Source organism: Aristolochia californica, unplaced genomic scaffold (genome assembly GCF_029961685.1).
Source record: "Aristolochia californica isolate CCGP_79_NKW_82.1479 unplaced genomic scaffold, dmAriCali1.0.hap1 SCAF_10, whole genome shotgun sequence".
Classification (NCBI taxonomy): domain Eukaryota; kingdom Viridiplantae; phylum Streptophyta; class Magnoliopsida; order Piperales; family Aristolochiaceae; genus Aristolochia; species Aristolochia californica.
The window spans coordinates 14,148,814-14,166,104 of record NW_027181771.1 but is presented as its reverse complement, the minus strand read 5'-3'; positions in this window follow the sequence as shown (position 1 = coordinate 14,166,104).

The following is a 17,291-nucleotide window of genomic DNA, read 5'->3' as shown; positions in this document are numbered from 1 at the left end:
ATATTTACCAGAGCCAAACAACTCACTTTTTCGCCTATCCTTATAGATCACAGATAGTCCTTGGAATTATCTCTCCCAGCATTTGAGCATCCCCATTTAGGATGTTCAAATTTTTTTTTTTCAGGTCCAAACTTGTGATTCCCATTTTTTCGCGTAAACAAAAAAGATATAAGATCGCAACAAAATGAAAATTTTAGAGTTCATGTTTTCAAAAAAATTTGAAAACTATTATAATGAATAAAAAATTATATCACACACTAAAAATGAACCCCAAAATCCATGTTTGGGAAATTCCACTAGTACAACCCCTAATAATAGATTGGTGGAATTTTATAGGAAAGGGACTTGTAACTGATCCCAACATGCTTTAATTGTGGTGGGTGTGCATGCCACAAGCATGTTGAGGATGCAAGTGGCCAAAAATTAGGGGGGGTAGAAAAAGTTGAATTCTCAAGTGGTTGGATATTTACCAGAGCCAAACAACCCACTTTTTTGCCTATCCTTAAATATCACAGATACTCTTTGGAATTATCTTTTCCAGCATTTGTGCATCCCCATTTCGGATGTTCAAAAATTTTTTTTTTTTCAGGTCCAAACTTCTGACTCCCATTTTTCCTCGTAGACAAAAAAGATATAAGATCGCAACAAAACGAAAATTTTTGAGTTCATGTGTGCAAAAAAATTTGGAAACTATAATAATGAATGGAAAATTATTTCACGCAGTAAAAATGAACCCCAAAATCTATGTTTGGGAATATCCACAAGTACAACCCCCTAATAATAGCTTGGTGGAATTTTATAGGAAAGGGACTTGTAACTGATCCCAACATGGTTTAAGTGTGGTGGGTGTGCATGCCACAAGAATGTTGAGGATGCAAGTGGCCAAAAATTAGGGGGGGTAGAAAAAGTCGAATTCTCAAGTGGTTGGATATTTTTTACCAGAGCCAAACAACCCATTTTTTTTCCTATCCTTAAAAATGACAGATACTCTTTGGAATTATCTCTCCCAGCATTTGTGCATCGCCATTTTGGATGTTCAAATTTTTTTTTTTCAGGTCCAAACTTGTGAATCCCATTTTTCCTCGTAAAAAAAAAAAGATATAAGATCGCAACAAAATGAAAATTTTAGAGTTCATGTGTGCAAAAAAATTTGAAAATTATAATAATGAATAGAAAATTATATCACGCACTAAAAATGAACCCCAAAATCCATGTTTGGGAAATTCCACTAGTACAACCCCCTAATAATAGCTTGGTGGAATTTTATAGGAAAGGGACTTGAAACTGATCCCAACATGGTTTAAGTGTTGTGGGTGTGCATGCCTCAAGCATGTTGAGGATGCAAGTGGCCAAAAATTGGGGGGGTAGAAACACTTGAATTCTCAAGTGGTTGGATATTTTTTACCAGAGGCAAACAACCCACTTTTTTGCCTATCCTTAAAAATCACAGATACTCTTTGGAATTATCTCTCCCAGCATTTGTGCATCCCCATTTTGGATGTTCAAATTTTTTTTTTTTTTTGTAGGTCCAAACTTGTGACTCCCATTTTTCCTCCGAAACAAAAAAGATATAAGATCACAACAAAATTAAAATTTTAGAGTTCATGTGTGCAAAAAATTTTTGAAAACTACAATAATGAATAGAAAATTATTTCACGCAGTAAAAATGAACCCCAAAATCCATGTTTGGGAAATTCCACTAGTACAACCCCCTAATAATAGCTTGGTGGATTTTTATAGGAAAGGGACTTGTAACTGATCCCAACATGCTTTAAGTGTGGTGGGTGTGCATGCCACAAGCATGTTGAGGATGCAAGTGGCCAAAAATTAGGGGGGGTAGAAAAAGTTGAATTTTCAAGTGGTTGGATATTTACCAGAGCCAAACAACCCACTTTTTTGCCTATCCTTAAAAATCAAAGATACTCTTTGAAATTATCTCTCCCAGCAATTGTGCATCCCCATTTTGGATGTTCAATTTTTTTTTTTTCAGGTCCAAACTTGTGACTCCCATTTTCCCCCGTAGACCAAAAAGATATAAGATCGCAACAAAAATGAAAATTTCAGAGTTCATGTGTGCAAAAAAATTTGAAAACTATAACAATGAATAGAAAATTATTTCACGCAGTAAAAATGAACCCCAAAATCCATGTTTGGGAAATTCCACTAGTGCAACCCCCTAATAATAGCTTGGTGGAATTTTATAGGAAAGGGACTGATCCCAACATGCTTTAAGTGTGGTGGGTGTGCAGGCCACAAGCATGTTGAGGATGCAAGTGGCCAAAAATTAGGGGGGGGGGGAGGGGGTAGAAAAAGTTGAATTCTCATGTTGTTGGATAGTTTGTACCAGAGCCAAAAAACCCACTTATTTGCCTATCCTTTAAAATCACAAATACTCTTTGGAATTATCTCTACCAGCATTTGTGCATCCCTATTTTGGATGTTCAAATTTTTTTTTTTTTCAGGTCCAAACTTGTGACTCCCATTTTTCCTCGTAAACAAAAAAGAAATAATATCGCAACAAAATGAAAATTTTAGAGTTCATGTGTGCAAAAAAATTTGAAAACTTTAATAATGAATAGAAAATTATTTCACGCTCTAAAAATGAACCCCAAAATCCATGTTTGGGAAATTCCACTAGTACAACCCCCTAATAATAGCTTGGTGGAATTTTATAGGAAAGGGACTTGTAACTGATCCCAACATGCTTTAAGTGTGGTGGGTGTGCAGGCCACAAGCATGTTGAGGATGCAAGTGGTTGGATATTTTTTACCAGAGCCAAACAACCTACTTTTTTGCCTATCCTTAAAAATCACAGGTACTCTTTGGAATTATCTTTCCCAGCATTTGTGCATCCCCATTTTGGATGTTGAAATTTTTTTTTTTCAGGTCCAAACTTGTGACTCCCATTTTTCCTCGTAAACAAAAAAGAAAAAAGATCGCAACAAAATGAAAATTTTAGAGTTCATGTGTGGAAAAAAATTTGAAAACTATAATAATGAATAGAAAATTATTTCACGTACTGAAAATGAACCCCAAAATCCATGTTGGAAAATTCCACTAGTACAACCCCCTAAAAATAGCTTGGTGGAATTTTATAGGAAAGGGACTTGTAACTGATCCCAACAAGCTTTAAGTGTGGTGGGTGTGCATGCCACAAGCATGTTGAGGTTGCAAGTGGCCAAAAATTAAGGGGGGGTAGAAAAAGTTGAATTCTCAAGTGGTTGGATATTTACCAGAGCCAAACAACCCACTTTTTTGCCTATCCTTAAAAATCACAGATACTCTTTGGAATTATCTCTCCCAGCATTTGTGCATCCTCATTTTGGATGTTCAAAATTTTTTTTTTTTCAGGTCCAAACTTGTGACTCCTATTTTTCCGCGTAAACAAAAAAGATATAAGATCGTAACAAAATGAAAATTATAGAGTTCATGTGTGCAAAAAAATTTGAAAACTATAATAATGAATAGAAAATTATTTCACGCACTAAAAATGAACCCCAAAATCCATGTTTGGGAAATTCCACTAGTACAACCCCCTAATAATAGCTAGGTGGAATTTTATAGGAAAGAGACTTGTAACTGGTCCCAACATGCTTTAAGTGTGGTGGGTGTGCATGCCACAAGCATGTTGAGGATGCAAGTGGCCAAAAATTAGGGGCGGTAGAAAAAGTTGAATTCTCAAGTGGTTGGATATTTACCAGAACCAAACAACCCACTTTTTTGCCTATCCTTAAAAATAACAGATACTCTTTGGAATTATCTCTCCCAGCATTTGTGCATCCCCATTTTTGGATGTTCAAAATTTTTTTTTTTCAGGTCCATACTTGTGACTCCCATTTTTCCTCGTAAACAAAAAAGATATAAGATCCCAACAAAATGAAAATTTTAGAGTTCATGTGTGCAAAAAAAATTGAAAACTATAATAATGAATAGAAAATTATTTCAAACACTAAAAATTAACCCCAAAATCCTTGTTTGGAAAATTCCACTAGTACAACCCCCTAATAATAGCTTCATGGAATTTTATAGGAAAGGGACTTGTAACTGATCCCAACATGCTTTAAGTGTGGTGGGTGTGCATGCCACAAGGATGTTGAGGATGCAAGTGGCCAAAAATTAGGGGGGGTAGAAAAAGTTGAATTCTCAACTGGTTGGATATTTAACAGAGCCAAACAACCCACTTTTTTGCCTATCCTTAAAAATCACAGATACTCTTTGGAATTATCTTCTCCAGCATTTGTGCATCCCCATTTTGGATGTTCAAAATTTTTTTTTTTTCAGGTCCAAACTTCTGACTCCCATTTTTCCTCGTAGACAAAAAAGATATAAGATCGCAACAAAACGAAAATTTTTGAGTTCGTGTGTGCAAAAAAATTTGAAAACTATAATAATGAATGGAAAATTATTTCACGCAGTAAAAATGAACCCCAAAATCCATGTTTGGGAATATCCACTAGTACAACCCCCTAATAATAGCTTGGTGGAATTTTATAGGAAAGGGACTTGTAACTGATCCCAACAAGCTTTAAGTGTGGTGGGTGTGCAGGCCACAAGCATGTTGAGGATGCAAGTGGTTGGATATTTTTTACCAGAGCCAAACAACCCACTTTTTTGCCTATCCTTAAAAATGACAGATACTCTTTGGAATTATCTCTCCCAGCATTTGTGCATCGCCATTTTGGATGTTCAAATTTTTTTTTTTTCAGGTCCAAACTTGTGAATCCCATTTTTCCTCGTAAAAAAAAAAGATATAAGATCGCAACAAAATGAAAATTTTAGAGTTCATGTGTGCAAAAAAATTTGAAAATTATAATAATGAATAGGAAATTATATCACGCACTAAAAATGAACCGCAAAATCAATGTTTGGGAAATTCCACTAGTACAACCCCCTAATAATAGCTTGGTGGAATTTTATAGGAAAGGGACTTGTAACTGATCCCAACATGCTTTAAGTGTGGTGGGTGTGCATGCCACAAGCATGTTGAGGATGCAAGTGGCCAAAAATTGGGGGGGGTAGAAAAAGTTGAATTCTCAAGTGGTTGGCTATTTACCTGAGCCAAACAACCCTCTTTTTTGCCTATCCATAAAAATCACAGATACTCTTTGGAATTATATCTCCCAGTATTTGTGCATCCCCATTTTGGATGTTCAAATTTTTTTTTTTTTTTGTAGGTCTAAACTGGTGACTCCCATTTTTCCTCCTAAACAAAAAAGATATAAGATCACAACAAAATGAAAATTTTAGAGTTCATGTGTGCAAAAAAATTTGAAAAGTATAATAATGAATAGAAAATTATCTCACGCACTAAAAATGAACCCCAAAATCCATGTTTGGGAAATTCCACTAGTACAACCCCCTAATAATAGCTTGGTGGATTTTTATAGGAAAGGGACTTGTAACTGATCCCAACATGCTTTAAGTGTGGTGGGTGTGCATGCCACAAGCATGTTGAGGATGCAAGTGGCCAAAAATTGGGGGGGTAGAAAAAGTTGAATTCTCAAGTGGTTGGATATTTACCTGAGCCAAACAACCCTCTTTTTTGCCTATCCTTAAAAATCACAGATACTCTTTGGAATTATGTCTCCCAGCATTTGTGCATCCCCATTTTGGATGTTCAAAATTTTTTTTTTTTTCAGGTCCAAACTTGTGACTCCCATTTTTCCTCGTAAACAAAAAAGATATAAGATCGCAATAAACAGAAAATTTTAGAATGTTCAAAATTTTTTTTTTCTGGTCCAAACTTCTGACTCCCATTTTTCCTCGTAGACAAAAAAGATATAAGATCGCAACAAAACGAAAATTTTAGAGTTCATGTGTGCAAAAAATTTTGAAAACTATAATAATGAATAGAAAATTATTTTACGCAGTAAAAATGAACCCCAAAATCCATGTTTGGGAATTTCCACTAGTACAACCCCCTAATAATAGCTTGGTGGAATTTTATAGGAAAGGGACTTGTAACTGATCCCAACATGGTTTAAGTGTGGTGGGTGTGCATGCCACAAGAATGTTGAGGATGCAAGTGGCCAAAAATTAGGGGGGGTAGAAAAAGTCGAATTCTCAAGTGGTTGGATATTTTTTACCAGAGCCAAACAACCCATTTTTTTTCCTATCCTTAAAAATGAATGATACTCTTTGGAATTATCTCTCCTAGCATTTGTGCATCGCCATTTTGGATGTTCAAATATTTTTTTTTTCAGGTCCAAACTTGTGAATCCCATTTTTCCGCGTAAAAAAAAAGATATAAGATCGCAACAAAATGAAAATTTTAGAGTTCATGTGTGCAAAAATAATTGAAAATTATACTAATGAATAGAAAATTATATCACGCACTAAAAATGAACCCCAAATTCCATGTTTGGGAAATTCCACTAGTACAACCCCCTAATAATAGCTTGGTGGAATTTTATAGGAAAGGGACTCGTAACTGATCCCAACATGGTTTAAGTGTTGTGGGTGTGAATGCCACAAGCATGTTGAGGGTGCAAGTGGCCAAAAATTGGGGGGGTAGAAACACTTCAATTCTCAAGTGGTTGGATATTTTTTACCAGCGGCAAACAACCCACTTTTTTGCCTATCCTTAAAAATCACAGATACTCTTTGGAATTATCTCTCCCAGCATTTGTGCATCCCCATTTTGGATGTTCAAATATTTTTTTTTTTTCAGGTCAAAAGTTGTGAGTCCCATTTTTCCTCGTAAACAAAAAAGATATAAGATCGCAACAAAATGAGAATTTTAGAGTTCATGTGTGCAAAAAAAATTGAAAACTATTATAAGGAATAGAAAATTATTTCATGCAGTAAAAATGAACCCCAAAATCCATGTTTGGGAAATTCCACTAGTACAACCCCCTAATAATAGCTTGGTGGAATTTTATAGGAAAGGGACTTGTAAGTGATCCCAACATGCTTTAAGTGTGGTGGGTGTGCATGCCACAAGCATGTTGAGGATGGAAGTGGCCAAAAATTAGGGGGGGTAGAAAAAGTTGAATTCTCATGTGGTTGGATATTTCCCAGAGCCAAACAACCCACATTTTTTCCTATCCTTAAAAATCACAGATACTCTTTGGAATTATCTCTCCCAGCATTTGTGCATCCCCATTTTGGATGTTCAAATTTTTTTTTTTTTCAGGTCCAAACTTGTGACTCCCATTTTTCCTCGTAAACAAAAAAGATATAAGATCGCAACAAAATGAAAATTTTTGAGTTCGTGTGTGCAAAAAAATTTGAAAATTATAATAATCAATAGGAAATTATATCACGCACTAAAAATGAACCCCAAAATCCATGTTTGGGAAATTCCACTAGTACAACCCCGTAATAATAGCTTGGTGGAATTTTATAGGAAAGGGACTTGTAACTGATCCCAACATGCTTTAAGTGTGGTGGGTGTGCATGCCACAAGCATGTTGAGGATGCAAGTGGCCAAAAATTAGGGGGGGTAGAAAAAGGTGAATTCTCAAGTGGTTGGATATTTTTTACCAGAGCGAAACAACCCACTTTTTTGCCTATCCTTAAAAGTCACAGATACTCTTTGGAATTATCTCTCCCAGCATTTGTGCATCCCTATTTTCGATGTTCAATTTTTTTTTTTTTCAGCTCCAAACTTGTGACTCCCATTTTTCCTCATAAACAAAAAAGAAATAAGATCGCAACAAAAAGAAAATTTTAGAATTCATGCGTGCAAAAAAATTTGAAAACTGTAATAATGAATAGAAAATTATATCACGAACTAAAAATGAACCCCAAAATCCATGTTTGTGAAATTCCACTAGTACAACCGACAAATAATAGCTTGGTGGAATTTTATAGGAAAGGGACTTGTAACTGATCCCAACATGCTTTAAGTGTGGTGGGTGTGCATGCCACAAGCATGTAGAGGATGCAAGTGGCCAAAAATTGGGGGGGGGGGGGGGGAGGGGGGGTTGAAAAAGTTGAATTCTCAAGTGGTTGGATATTTACCTAAGCCAAACAACCCTCTTTTTTGCCTATCCTTAAAAATCACAGATACTCTTTGGAATTATCTCCCCCAGCATTTGTGCATCCCCATTTTGGATGTTCAAATTTTTTTTTTTTTTGTAGGTCCAAACTTGTGACTCCCATTTTTCCTCTGAAACAAAAAAGATATAAGATCACAACAAAATTAAAATTTTAGAGTTCATGTGTGCAAAAAAATTTGAAAACTATAATAATGAATAGAAAATTATTTCACGCAGTAAAAATGAACCCCAAAATCCATGTTTGGGAAATTCCACTAGTACAACCCCCTAATAATAGCTTGGTGGATTTTTATAGGAAAGGGACTTGTAACTGATCCCAACATGCTTTAAGTGTGGTGGGTGTGCATGCCACAAGCATGTTGAGGATGCAAGTGGCCAAAAATTAGGGGGGGGGGGGGGGGGGGGGGTAGAAAAAGTTGACTTCTCAAGTGGTTGGATATTTACCAGAGCCAAACAACCCACTTTTTTTCCTATCCTTTAAAATCACAGGTACTCTTTGGAATTATCTCTCCCAGCATTTGAGCATCCCCATTTTTTATGTTCAATTTTTTTTTTTTTTTTGAGGTCCAAACTTGTGACTCCCATATTTCCTCGTAAAAAAAAAAAAGATATAAGATCGCAACAAAATGAAAATTTTAGAGTTCATGTGTGCAAAAAAATTTGAAAACTATAATAATGAATAGAAAATTATTTCACACAGTAAAAATGAACCCCTAAATCCATGTTTGGGAAATTCCACTAGTACAACCCCCTAATAATAGCTTGGTGGAATTTTAAAGGAAAGGGACTTGTAACTGATCCCAGCATGCTTTAAGTGTGGTGGGTGTGTATGCCACAGGCATGTTGAGGATGCAACTGGCCAAAAATTAGGGGGGGTAGAAAAAGTTGAATTCTCAAGTTGTTGGATATTTACCAGAGGCAAACAACCCACTTTTTTGCCTATCATTAAAAATCACAGATACTCTTTGGAATTATCTCTCCCAGCATTGGTGCATCCCCATTTTGGGTGTTTTAAATTTTTTTTTTTTGAGGTCCAAACTTGTGACTCCCATTTTTCCTCGTAAACAAAAAGGATATAAGATCGCAACAAAATGAAAATTTTAGAGTTCATGTGTGCAAAAAAATTTGAAAATTATAATAATGAATAGAAAATTATTTCACGCAGTAAAAATGAACACCAAAATCCATGTTTGGGAAATACCACTAGTACAACCCCCTAATAATAGCTTGGTGGAATTTTATAGGAAAGGGACTTGTAACTGATCCCAACATGCTTTAAGTGTGGTGGGTGTGCATGCCACAAGCATGTTGAGGATGTAAGTGGCCAAAAATTGGGGGGGGGGGGTAGAAAAAGTTAAATTCTCAAATTGTTGGATATTTTTTACCATAGCCAAACAAACCACTTTTTTGCCTATCATTAAAAATCACAGATACCCTTTTCAATTATCTTTCCCAGCATTTGTGTATCCCCATTTTGGATGTTCAAAATTTTTTTTTTTTCAGGTCCAAAGTTGTGACTCCCATTTTTCCTCGTAAACAAAAAAGATACAAGATCGCAAGAAAATGAAAATTTTAGAGTTCATGTGTGCAAAAAAATTTAAAAACTATAATAACGAATAGAAAATTATTTCAAGTACTGAAAATGAACCCAAAAATCCATGTTGGGAAATTCCACAAGTACAACCCCCTAATAATAGCTTGGTGGAATTTTATAGGAAAGGGACTTGTAACTGATCCCAACATGCTTTAAGTGTGGTGGGTGTGCATGCCATAAGCATGTTGAGGATGCAAGTGGCCAAAAATTTGGGGAGGGAGAAAAAGTTGAATTCTCAAGTGGATGGATATTTTTTACCAGAGCCAAACAACCCACTTTTTTTGCCTATCCTTAAAAATCACAGATACTCTTTGGAATTATCTCTCCCAGCAATTGTGCATCCCCATTTTGGATGTTCAAATTTTTCTTTTTCAGGTCCAAACTTGTGACTCCTATTTTTCCTCGTAAACAAAAAAGATATAAGATCGCAACAAAATGAAAATTTTAGAGTTCATGTGTGCAAAAAAATTTGAAAACTATAATAATGAATAGAAAATTATATCACGCAGTAAAAATGAACCCCAAAATCCATGTTTGGGAAATTCCACTAGTACAACCCCCTAAAATAGCTTGGTGGAATTTTATAAGAAAGGGACTTGTAACTGATCCCAACATGCTTTAAGTGTGGTGGGTGTGCATGCCACAAGCATGTTGAGGATGCAAGTCGCCAAAAATTAGGGGGCGCAGAAAATGTTGAATTCTCAAGTGGTTGGATATTTTTTACCACAGCCAAACAACCCACTTTTTTGCCTATCCTTAAAAATCACAGGTACTCTTTGGAATTATCTTTCCGAGCATTTGTGCATCCCCATTTTGGATGTTCAAATTTTTTTTTTTCAGGTCCAAACTTGTGACTCCCATTTTTCCTCGTAGACAAAAAAGATATAAGATCGCAACAAAATTAAAATTTTAGAGTTTATGTGTGCAAAAAAATTTGAAAACTATAATAATGAATAGAAAAAATTATTTCACGCAGTAAAAATGAACCCCAAAATCCATGTTTGGGAAATTCCACTAGTACAACCCCCTAATAATAGCTTGGTGGAATTTTATAGGAAAGGGACTTGTAACTGATCCCAACAGACTTTAAGTGTGGTGGGTGTGAATGCCACAAGCATGTTGAGGATGCAAGTGAACAAAAATTAGGCAGGGTAGAAAATGTTGAATTCTCAAGTGGTTGGATATTTTTTACCAGAGCCAAACAACCCACTTTTTTGCCTATCCTTAAAAATCACAGATACTCTTTTGAATTATCTCTCCCAGCATTTGTGCATCCCCATTTTGGATGTTCAAATTTTTTTTTTCAGGTCCAAACATGTGACTCCCATTTTTCCTCGTAAACAAAAAAGATATAAGATCGCGACAAAATGAAAATTTTAGAGTTCATGTGTGCAAAAAAATTTGAAAACTATAATAATGAATAGAAAATTATTTCACGTACTAAAAATGAACCCCAAAATCTCTGTTGGGAAATTCCACTAGTACAACCCTCTAATAATAGCTTGGTGGAATTTTATAGGAAAGGGACTTGTAACTGATCCCAACATGCTTTAAGTGTGGTCGGTGTGCATGCCACAAGCATGTTGAGGATGCAAGTGGCCAAAAATTAGGGGGGGTAGAAAAAGTTAAATTCTCAAGTGGTTGGATATTTACCAGAGCCAAACAACCCACTTTTTTGCCTATCCTTTAAAATCATATATACTCTTTGGAATTATCTATCCCAGCATTTGTGCATCCCCATTTTGGATGCTCAAAATTTTTTTTTTTCAGGTCCAAACTTGTGACTCCCATATTTCCTCGTAAACAAAAAAGATATAAGATCGCAACAAAATGAAAATTTTAGAGTTCATGGGTTCAAAAACATTTGAAAACTATAATAATGAATAGAAAATTATTTCACGCACTAAAAATGAAACCCAAAATTCATGTTTGGGAAATTCTACTAGTACATCCCCCTAACAATAGCTTGGTCGAATTTTATTGGAAAGGGACTTTTAACTGATCCCAACATGCTTTAAGTGTGGTGGGTGTGCATGCCACAAACATGTTGAGGATGCAAGTGGCCAAAAATTAAGGGGGGTAGAAAAAGTTGAATTCTCAAGTTGTTGGATATTTTTTACCAAAGTCAAACAACCCACTTTTTTTCGTTTCCTTAAAAATCACAGATACTCTTTGGAATTATCTCTCCCATAATTTGTGCATCCTCATTTTGGATGTTCAAATTTTTTTTTTTTTCAGGACCAAACTTGTCACTCCCTTTTTTCCTCGTAAAAAAAAAAAGATATAAGATCGCAACAAAATGAAAATTTTAGAGTTCATGTGTGCAAAAATATTTGAAAGCTATAATAATGAATAGAAAATTATTTCACGCAGTAAAAATGAACCCCAAAATCCATGTTTGGGAAATTCCACTAGTACAACCCCCTAATAATAGCTTGGTGGAATTTTATAGGAAAGGGACTTGTAACTGATCCCAACAGGCTTTAAGTGTGGTGGGTGTGAAAGCCACAAGCATGTTGAGGATGCAAGTGAACAAAAATTAGGCAGGGTAGAAAATGTTGAATTCTCAAGTGGTTGGATATTTTTTACCAGAGCCAAACAACCCACTTTTTTGCCTATCCTTAAAAATCACAGATACTCTTTTGAATTATCTCTCCCAGCATTTGTGCATCCCCATTTTGGATGTTCAAATTTTTTTTTTCAGGTCCAAACATGTGACTCCCATTTTTCCTCGTAAACAAAAAAGATATAAGATCGCAACAAAATGAAAATTTTAGAGTTCATGTGTGCAAAAAAATTTGAAAACTATAATAATGAATAGAAAATTATTTCACGTACTAAAAATGAACCCCAAAATCTATGTTGGGAAATTCCACTAGTACAACCCTCTAATAATAGCTTGGTGGAATTTTATAGGAAAGGGACTTGTAACTGATCCCAACATGCTTTCAGTGTGGTCGGTGTGCATGCCACAAGCATGTTGAGGATGCAAGTGGCCAAAAATTAGGGGAGGTAGAAAAAGTTAAATTCTCAAGTGGTTGGATATTTACCAGAGCCAAACAACCCACTTTTTTGCCTATCCTTTAAAATCATATATACTCTTTGGAATTATCTATCCCAGCATTTGTGCATCCCCATTTTGGATGTTCAAAATTTTTTTTTTTTAGGTCCAAACTTGTGACTCCCATATTTCCTCGTAAACAAAAAAGATATAAGATCGCAACAAAATGAAAATTTTAGAGTTCATGGGTTCAAAAACATTTGAAAACTATAATAATGAATAGAAAATTATTTCACGCACTAAAAATGAACCCCAAAATTCATGTTTGGGAAATTCTACTAGTACAACCCCCTAACAATAGCTTGGTCGAATTTTATTGGAAAGGGACTTTTAACTGATCCCAACATGCTTTAAGTGTGGTGGGTGTGCATGCCACAAACATGTTGAGGATGCAAGTGGCCAAAAATTAAGGGGGGTAGAAAAAGTTGAATTCTCAAGTTGTTGGATATTTTTTACCAAAGACAAACAACCCACTTTTTTTCGTTTCCTTAAAAATCACAGATACTCTTTGGAATTATCTCTCCCATAATTTGTGCATCCCCATTTAGGATGTTCAAATTTTTTTTTTTTTCAGGACCAAACTTGTCTCTCCCTTTTTTCCTCGTAAAAAAAAAAAGATATAAGATCGCAACAAAATGAAAATTTTAGAGTTCATGTGTGCAAAAATATTTGAAAGCTATAATAATCAATAGAAAATTATTTCACTCACTAAAAATGAACCCCAAAATCCATGTTTGGGAAATTCCACTAGTACAACCCCCTAACAATAGCTTGGTGGAATTTTATAGGAAAGGTACTTGTAACTGATCCCAACATGGTTTAAGTGTGGTGGATGTGCATGCCACAATCATGTTGAGGATGCAAGTGGCCAGAAATTAGGGGGGGTAGCAAAAGTTGAATTCTCAAGTGGTTGGATATTTAGCAGAGCCAAACACCCACTTTTTTGCCTATCCTTAAAAATCACAGATACTCTTTGGAATTATCTCTCCCAGCATTTGTGCATCCCCATTTTGGATGTTCAAATATTTTTTTTCTGGTCCAAACTTGTGACTCCCATTTTTCCTCGAAAACAAAAAAGATTTAAGATCCCAACAAAATGAAAATTTTAGAGTTCATGTGTGCAAAAAAATTTGAAAACTATAATAATGAATAGAAAATTATTTCACGCTATAAAAATGAACCCCAAAATCCATGTTTGGGAAATTCCACTACTACAACCCCCTAATAATAGCTTGGTGGAATTTTATAGGAAAGGGACTTGTAACTGATCCCAACATGCTTTAAGTGTGGTGGGTGTGCATGCCACAAGCATGTTGAGGATGCAAGTGCCCCAAAATTAGGGGGGGTAGAAAAAGTTGAATTCTCAAGTGGTTGGATATTTTTTACCAGAGCCAAACAACCCACTTTTTTGCCTATCCTTAAAAATCACAGATACTCTTTGGAATTATCTCTCCCAGCATTTGTGCATCCCCATTTTGGATGTTCAAATTTTAATTTTTTTTTAGGTCCAAACTTGTGACTCCCTTTTTTCCTCGTAAACAAAAAAGATATAAAATCGCAGCAAAATGAAAATTTTAGAGTTCCTGTGTGCAAAAAAAATTGAAAACTATAATAATGAATAGAAAATTATTTCACGCACTAAAAATGAACCCCAAAATCCATGTTTGGGAATTCCACTAGTACAACCCCCTAACAATAGCTTGGTGGAATTTTATAGGAAAGGGACTTGTAACTGATCCCAACATGCTTTAAGTGTGGTGGGTGTGCATGCCACAAACATGTTGAGGATGCAAGTGGCCAAAAATTAGGGGGGGTAGAAAAAGTTGAATTCTCAAGTGGTTGGATATTTACCAGAGCCAAACAACCCACTTTTTTGCCTATCCTTAAAAATCACAGATACTCTTTGGAATTATCTCTCCAAGCATTTGTGCATCCCCATTTTGGATGTTCAAATTTTTTTTTTTTTTTAGGTCCAAACATGTGACTCCCATTTGTTCCTCGTAAACAAAAAAGATATAAGATCGGAAGAAAATGGGAATTTTGTATTTCATGTGTGCAAAAAAAATTGAAAACTATATTAATGAATAGAAAATTATTTCACGCACTAAAAATGAACCCCAAAATCCATGTTTGGGAAATTCCACTAGTACAATCCCCTAATAATAGCTTGGTGAAATTTTATAGGAAAGGGACTTGTAACTGATCCCAACATGCTTTAAGTGTGGTGGGTGTGCATGCCACAAGCATGTTGAGGATGCAAGTGGCCAAAAATTAGGGGGGGTAGAAAAAGTTGAATTCTCAAGTGGTTGGATATTTACCAGACCCAAACAACCCACTTTTTTGCCTCTCCTTAAAAATCAAAGATACTCTTTGGAATTATCTCTCCTAGCATTTGTGCATACCCATTTTGGATGTTCAAAAATTTTTTTTTTTCAGGTCCAAACTTGTGACTCCCATTTTTCCTCGTAGACAAAAAAGATATAAGATCGCAACAAAATGAAAATTTTAGAGTTCATGTGTGCAAAAGAATTTGAAAACTATAATAATGAAAAGAAAATTATTTCACGCAGTAAAAATGAACCCAAAAATCCATGTTTGAGAAATTCCACAAGTACAACCCCCTAATAATAGCTTGGTGGAATTTTATAGGAAAGGGACTTGTAACTGATCCCAACATGCTTTAAGTGTGGTGGGTGTGTATGTCACAAGCATGTTGAGGATGCCAGTGGCCAAAAATTAGGGGGGGTAGAAAAAGTTGAATTCTCAAGTTGTTGGATATTTTTTACAAGAGCCAAACAACCCACTTTTTTGCCTATCCTTAAAAATCACAGATACTCTTTGGAATTATCTCTCCCAGCATTTGTGCATCCCCATTTTGGATACTCAAATTTTTTTTTTTTTTCAGGACCAAAATTTTGACTCACATTTTTCCTCGTAAGCAAAAAAGATATAATATCGCAACAAAATGAAAATTTTAGAGTTCATGTTCAAAAACATTTGAAAACTATAATACTGAATAGAAAATTATTTCACGCACTAAAAATGAACCCCAAAATTCATGTTTGGGAAATTCTACTAGTACAACCCCCTAACAATAGCTTGGTGAAATTTTATTGGAAAGGGACTTTTCACTGATCCCAACATGCTTTAAGTGTGGTGGGTGTGCATGCCACAAACATGTTGAGGATGCAAGTGGCCAAAAATTAAGGGGAGTAGAAAAAGTTGAATTCTCAAGTGGTTCGATATTTACCAGAGCCAAGCACCCACTTTTTTGCCTATCCTTAAAAATCACAGATACTCTTTGGAATTATCTCTCCCAGAATTTGGGCATCCCCATTTTGAATGTTCAAATTTTTTTTTTCAGGTCCATAATTGTGACTCCCTTTTGTCCTCGTAAACAAAAAAGATATAAGATCGCAAGAAAATGAAAATTTTAGAGTCCATCCGTGCAAAAAAATTTGAAAACTATAATAATGAATAGAAAAATATTTCACGTACTAAAAATGAACCCAAAAAATCCATGTTTGGGAAATTCCACTAGTACTACCCCCTAATAATAGCTTGGTGGAATTTTATAGGAAAGGGACTTGTAACTGATCCCAACATGCTTTAAGTGAGGTGGGTGTGCATGCCACAACATTGTTGAGGATGCAAGAGGCCCAAAATTAGAGAGGGTAGAAAAAGTTGAATTCTCAAGTGGTTGGATATTTACCAGAGCCAAACAATCCACGTTTTTGCCTATCCTTAAAAATCACAGATACTCTTTGGAATTATCTCTCCCTGCATTTGTGCATCCCCATTTTGGATGTTCAAATTTTTCTTCTTTTTTAGGTCCAAACTTGTGATGCCCTTTTTTCCTTGTAAACAAAAAAGATATAAGATCCCAACAAAATGAAAATTTTGGAGTTCATGTGTGCAAAAGAATTTGAAAACTATAATAATGAATAGAAAATTATTTCACGCGGTAAAAATGAACCCCAAAATCCATGTTTGAGAAATTCCACTAGTACAACCCCCTAATAATAGCTTGGTGGAATTTTATAAGAAAGGGACTTGCAACTGATCCCAACATGCTTTAAGTGTGGTGGGTGTGCATGCCACATGCATGTTGAGGATGCAAGTGGCCAGAAATTAGGGGTGGTAGAAAAAGTTGAATTCTCAAGTTGTTGGATATTTTTTACCAGAGCCAAACAACCCACTTTTTTGCCAATCCTTAAAAATCACAGATACTCTTTGGAATTATCTGTCCCAGCATTTGTGCATCCCTATTTTGGATGTTCAAATTTTTTTTTTTTCAGGTCCAAAGTTGTGACTCCCATTTTTCCTCGTAAACAAAAAAGATATAAGATCGCAAGAAAATGAAAATTTTGGAGTTCATGTGTGCAAAAACATTTAAAAACTATAATAATGAATAGAAAATTATTTCACGCAGTAAAAATGAACCCCAAAATCCATGTTTGGGAAATTCCACTAGTACAACCCCCTAATAATAGCTTGGTGGAATTTTATAGGTAAGGGACTTGTAACTGATCCCAACATGCTTTAAGTGTGGTGGGTGTGCATGCCACAAGCATGTTGAGGATGCAAGTGCCCAAAAATTAGAGGGGGTAGAAAAAGTTGAATTCTCAAGTGG